Source organism: Humulus lupulus, chromosome 8 (genome assembly GCF_963169125.1).
Source record: "Humulus lupulus chromosome 8, drHumLupu1.1, whole genome shotgun sequence".
In the NCBI taxonomy this organism is placed as follows: Eukaryota; Viridiplantae; Streptophyta; class Magnoliopsida; order Rosales; family Cannabaceae; genus Humulus; species Humulus lupulus.
In genome coordinates this window covers 161,465,029-161,471,475 of record NC_084800.1, presented here as the reverse complement: position 1 = coordinate 161,471,475, position 6,447 = coordinate 161,465,029, and the positions used below count along the sequence as shown (strand labels likewise).

Below are 6,447 nucleotides of genomic sequence, written 5' to 3'. Positions count from 1 at the left end.
TCAAATGATCATAGACGTCTTCATTGTATGTTACTCCCCAGGGTTCTATTAAGAGCAAAGATCCTCTTAGGTGAGGTCGTCTGTATTGGCCAGTTAGTAGGTCGTGGATACCTTAAAGGTAGATTTCTCACCAAGGCTTGCCCTCGGAGCTGGAGGTTCTCCAACTCAGGAAATTTGGGCAAGTGCTCTACTCCCCCAGTCATCTCTCAGGTCCGAGGTTCTAGTTCTTAGACCTAAGATGAGGCGCCAAGTGTCAGCCAGTGCGAGTTTGTAGTGCTAGAGGATCGTCTGACAACTTTCTTGGGCGATCTGTCAATAGTGTTGTCGAGCGTACAACTTCACAATTTGCACTTCCACTACGTCTTCTGACATACAGATACGTACAACACGCCCTGACAGTACCTGGGGGCATGTTCTCCATAAGTAGGTACCTTTTTGCACTGGGCCCCGCAAATCCTGCCTGGACTGTGGTCTTTATTTAATGCAGCCCAATGCATTGAATGGGTATTAATTCCCCAATAACGGGAAGAATGTGTATTAATGATGGATGATTAGTATTAATTACCCCTACCTCTATAAATAGGGCTAGGAGTATCATTGTAAAGGGTTCGGTTTTTTTGAGAGAACATCCTGTACTCAGAGCAATCTATTCACTGCCTGAGAATACATCATTGGAACTTGCCACAACAAGCTTCCAATCCTCATAATATCAGATACTCGTGGACTATGGTTATTTTATTACCTGAACAACGGAAAAATCCTTGTGTTCCTGTTCTTTATTTCTTTAATCTCTCGTTTTAAGGTTGATAGCGAAAAAGGCAGTCAACAATTACATTTTGTCCTTATTATTTTTATATAAATATTTTTTACATTATACATTTAAAAGCAAGCTAGTTTCTACTAATAATATGTGCATCAAAATTAGAGATTTTTTTTCTTAAATACACATTTTTTTTACGGTTCCTATTTTTTTCTTAAAAAATACGCGCACAAGTTTTCAAAAATATGTTATTCAAAGTTTCATAATTACGAAAAATACGGTTTTTAGGAAAAACAACTTGAAAATAACTCACTGGACTAACTAAACATCAACAAAAAAAAAAAACCTAAATATAAAGTGAAAACACAAAAAAAAAAAAAACGAAAAACAAATTGAAAACAACACAAAAAAAAAGAAAAAAGACAAAAAACCATAAAATTGAAAAAAAAAAGTTTAACCATAAAAACGTAATATTTTAGCAAAAATTAGTATTTTATGTAAATTTTTTTTTTAATTATGCATCAAAATATTATACGATCATTGGCACCGTTTTTTAAAACAATAGATCATAATTGTGATTGATTAAAAGAAATTGAGGTGTAAGATGTTGTAATGTGTTGGTGTAGATATCATTATTCCTTTTACTATATACTATTTCCAATTCCCAACTTTTTGTACAGGTTGAATAAATTCATAATGTCCTGATTGTTTCTTTCTCAATTTTGAAAAAGTTAGACTCAAATTCTCTCTCTTGACACCGCTCCAGTTGGGTCCTCTTGCCAATCACTTTCCCCTGTTCTCTACCCTTCTCGCTATCAGGTATCTTTTGCTACTCTCTCTCTCACTTTTACATATTTGGTTTTCGAAGAAATTTTAGACTTGTTGTCAGGTTATACACTTTTGAAAATGAAATCCTGATTAGTGATTAGCATCTATACATAAAATGAAGTCAATTTTTGGTAGAGTTGGTTTCCCACAGGTTTCTTTGGTGATGAATGATTTTATTATTTATTTGCCCTGAAATTTGTTATCAATGACAATCAAAATAATCCTAATATAGTGTGTGTATATAGTTTTTTATATGGTTTCACACACACAAAGAGGCTTTTTAATCATTCCTGTAACCGTTTCATTTTTTAAGCAACATGAGAGATTATGAAGCTTTTGGTCTAACCCTCTTTTTCAATTCATACATATTCAACTGATTGTAATACCCTATGAATTATGTTTTAATGGAAAATGGAAGTTTACAAACAATAAAGAAATGTAAGGGACTATTGCCAAATTGAATGCAAAAAATTGTCTACACCTACTCAGTTGTATTGAATTTTCTTTCATTAAATCACAATCCAAATAATTGAATTCAAATAGGTTTAAAAAGTTTTCGTTTGAATTTTGAGCTTTGAATTTTATTTTGATTTGGCCGTTGTGTATTTAGGTATTGTTCCTCTAATGGTGTGTGAAAATGAAAACTATTGAGCCAATAACAACTCAGACCAAGAGAAAATCTTCTGGTGCTTCTACTACTAGTGCTAGGATTCAAAGTTTAGCTCCTTCATCATTTAAGAAATGGGGTGTAAAGCAGCCCTTTTTTAGATATGGACTTCCAATGATCTCTCTCACCGTGTTTGGTGTTGTTGGCCTTACTCATCTTATACAAGGCAGGTCAGTGTCACTACTCTTGATTTCGAAAATTTTGAACAACGCAGATTACGCCATCATAAAGAATTATGTTCACGTTTTTTGTGTGCATGCTTTTATGTTGATTAAAAATTATTACCCATGAATGGTAGGTCCACTGGTCAGGGTCCATTGTTTACTCATAAGATTTGGTGTTCAATTTCTCATGGGTACACATCTAGCAATATTACTTTTCTATATTAAGATTGTAGGGTTTAAGGGAATGATTCATCATCTGAAGGTTAAAATAACTGTTAGCAGTTGTCATTGCATTATTCTAGTAAACTGTGATGGCATATTTTATCTACCAAAAGGCATGATCTTCGGGTCATGGTACCAAACTAATTTTGAGTTATCTGGGTACATCAACATCTATTTGTAGTCCTTTAAAATTAGCACAAAGAAAGAATTTGAACCATAAAAAAATGAGATACTTATATGAACGTTTTGATATTACCTTATTTTGGATGTCATTGTGTCATTCATTAATAAAGTGGTGGGATTTTGTAGCTCAACAAGGATATTGCAAAGGTGAAAGATGATCAGGAATGGGATATTATTGAGACTAGAAAAGCACTGTCCAGAACAGGACCTGCATATAAGCCAAAACAGATTTCTTTGGAAGAGGAGCTTAAGGTGCACAAGTCTCTTCTCTTGCTTGTGCATTTTTAATTTCAAATGATATCATGGTGAGTATATTTTAAGCTCACTTGGCTGCCTATGTTTATAGGTTGTGCAAGAGAAGGTTGACATAAACAACTACGAGTACAAGAAAATTCCTCGGCCAAATGAAGGCAAGTCGCACTAGTTTGTACTTTTATCAATTTATCAATCAATGGAAAACTTTTAGGATTTGTCCTTCATCTTGAAGTCATGTAGCGACTCCCCAACCATGGTCTCTTTTTGCAGCAAAAGTTATACAAACATTTATGCTCTGACTTAGCTGATTATTGTAGCTACTGACCCTCACTTGCGCAATAGTAGTTTTTCCCACAGCAAAGCATAGATCCTCCAAATAGAATTCTCAATTTTCTTGGAGAATATCTTTGTACTTTGCTGAAATTAAATTCCTTGTACGCTGCCTCAAATAATTAAGCAGGATTTTAATATAATGCATTGAGAAGGTTGAAACTTTTCTTTTCTGGGAAGAAAGGGGTTGGCACTTTTGACATGTTCAAGTTCTCTCCTTAAAACTTAATTTTTTTAGTGCCCACATCTTAGATATATTCACTGCCATGTTCCAATTTGTTTTGACTTTCACCTTGATGTAACGCCCTGGTTACCCCAGAACAGTTATGGTGAACAGTGAACCGGAAATTTGACTCGCTACCCGAGTCCTTTGGTTTAAAACGTGATCTAAGTGTTATTAACAGGCTAAGGGAAAAACCAGTAAAAGGGAAAGGATATTTTGCATTATGTATATAAACTGCTCATGAGCCATTCAAAATGTTTACAAGTTGTTCATAATACAAAAGGGTCGCTACTGTTTCAAATTTACAAACCCCGCCGACCTAAGCGGCAAAAATAGGGTAAACCCCAAGTCCCTCTGAGAACTCCCTGACCGTGGTGGTCAAGTGGCCAAATATGTACACAACACCACCAAGGCTCTCCACTCAAGGTTGGGCAAGCTTCTCTTTCCCTTTACCTGCACCACATAGCACCCATGAGCCAAGGCCCAGCAAGAAAACACAATAAGGCATGACATAATATCCACAATGATCATAATAATCATTCAGGACTATCAGTCCATAATAGATAGGTGACAGTAGCAAAAGTCACAAAAGTGGGTACAGCTCCCTTTAGCCATGTGACGATAGGGTCACTAGGGCTTAACTGATAAGAGATTCTTTCATAAGTTGAATCAGGATAGGTGCATGGTGATTGGTCACCAACATAACCCTCCTCCCGACTCTAGAGTCGTAACTATGGACAACGTCCCCTGGCCATGCGACAAACAGTCACCGGGGCCATATGCCCTGGCTATGAACATCTGGTCTTAGACCAGGCAAGCGCTTATAAGTTCTTTGACCTTAGGGTCGGTCCAGCATTAACGCCATAGAGTCAATCAATGCATGTTCATTGACTTTAGGGTCGGTCCCTGACTAGTCAGTGCCATAAACAAGTAATCAGTGTTCACTAGCATTTAATATGCAATCCATGTCCACATATACCAACCAACATGCTTCAATAACAAACCATGCATGTCATATACATATACATATACAGGGTGCATCTGTATCCACACACTGTTTTCTTACCTCTGGTTCGAGTGAATGCTATTATAAGAATGACCCCTGAGAATGATCAACCTTTAAATTCCTTGATGGTCACCTGGTCATAACCAAGATATAGGATTCATCAATAAAAATGATAACAGAGGGTTCCCAAACCAAAACCTAGCCTCCGAGACATCAAACACTACTCAACCGGGCACTAGGTTCGACCCCGAGGCCTAAGGCTTGAATCCCCAAGTTAAAAACACCATTTTGGCCAAAAAGCCACTAAGGGCCGCGACCCTCCCCAGCTGCGCCGCGGCGCGCCCCTCTAACAGAGGCGGCCCTCTCTGTCAGATGCCAAGGGCCGCGGCGCACCACAGCCATGTCGCAGCACCCAGCCCAGACCAGCCAAAATGACAGCACGCAACACCAAATTTTCCCCTGCGTTTTCCCTTGGAACCAAGCCCTCTAACCAGCTCCAAACCTCCTCCAAACACTCAATTTAACCTCCAAACATCACCCATAACTCACCCTCATCAAAACTCAAGCTAAGCTTCAATCAAAACCTCTTCAAATCCAAACTATCAACAAGAATCCATAAGCTGAAAAACTAAAGGAAAAACAGAGCACAACCAGAAACCAATGACTAAAACTCACCTCAAATCCAGATTTGAACCTAAAACTCACCTCAAGTCCACAAACCCAGCCCTTGGAATTCCTAGCTTGAAACCCCACTTTGAGCTCAAAAACTCCAAAGAAGAAATGGTGAAGGATAGTGTACGGGTTGGAGAAGAATGACCCTGTTTTGGCTCTGTTTATTCTATATCCTTCTACAGCCAACTAAAGGGTTATATAAATCCATCGAAATGACTAAAATACCCTTAAATCATTTAAGGCTTCTAAAACCATTCCAAGGGTAAAATTGGTACTTTCCACTTACACTGTTAATTATAATTAACACTTCCCAATTCCCGCTAATCTCAATATTCACAAACACTAATAATTCATATCCCGTTACCCTAAAATCCCTGGTAACGCCCTAGTCATTAAAATCACCTCGAGACTCACCCCGAGCCCCGAGCTCAAACCTGTTATGACCAAACCAATAAATCATATTTATAGATTGTCTCATGCCGAGATACTCAAACCAATCCACATTATAATGTGGTCTCACAATATATCATTGACATGCAAACAAATATACAATTATGCCCTCAACGGGCCAAATTACCAAAACACCCCTATAAACAAATGTGGACCCACATGTATGCATTTAACATCATATTATAATATAATTCCCATAGACATGCATAAACACATTTAGTGGAATAATTAAACAGTTATGGCCCTCCCGACCTACTAATCCAGCCATTAAACCATATTAGGGAATCCGGGGCATTACACTTGAGCTCCGTCAAGTAGAATTCCTCCTTTGTTGCTCAAAGTTTATTTTGCATTAAGGAAATAAGTACCTGTACCTTATTATTTCAGCCAGGCATGGCGTAATATGAAGAAAACGTCAAATATTGTCTCTTCAGCAAGACTTCTTATACATTAACTTATGAATAGGCTAAAAATTTCTCTTCAGGAAAGAAAGACTAGATGGTGTTGCTTGTTGGACTTGTATCTGTCGTCACTCCTTCAAATCTAAAATGACAATGTTTTTTGGTTAAATTTTTGCGAACAATGTTCTGGATCAGATCCTTCATTTAAACATGATGGACAAACAATAGTTGGTAATTACTAGTTAGAATATTTGTTTTAATCAATCTGTTTGTTTATATGAGTTTT

The 6,447-nt window shown here is 37.3% G+C and overlaps 1 long non-coding RNA gene across 1 annotated transcript; it reads left to right on the top strand.

The window, feature by feature from the left end:
- Positions 1-2,944: 2,944 nt before the first annotated feature.
- LOC133794561 (uncharacterized) lies at positions 2,945-6,140 on the top strand. Its single transcript, XR_009875263.1, has 3 exons — positions 2,945-3,076; positions 3,186-3,707; positions 6,066-6,140. It is a non-coding gene; the product is annotated as an uncharacterized LOC133794561 (long non-coding RNA).
- Positions 6,141-6,447: the final 307 nt, after the last annotated feature.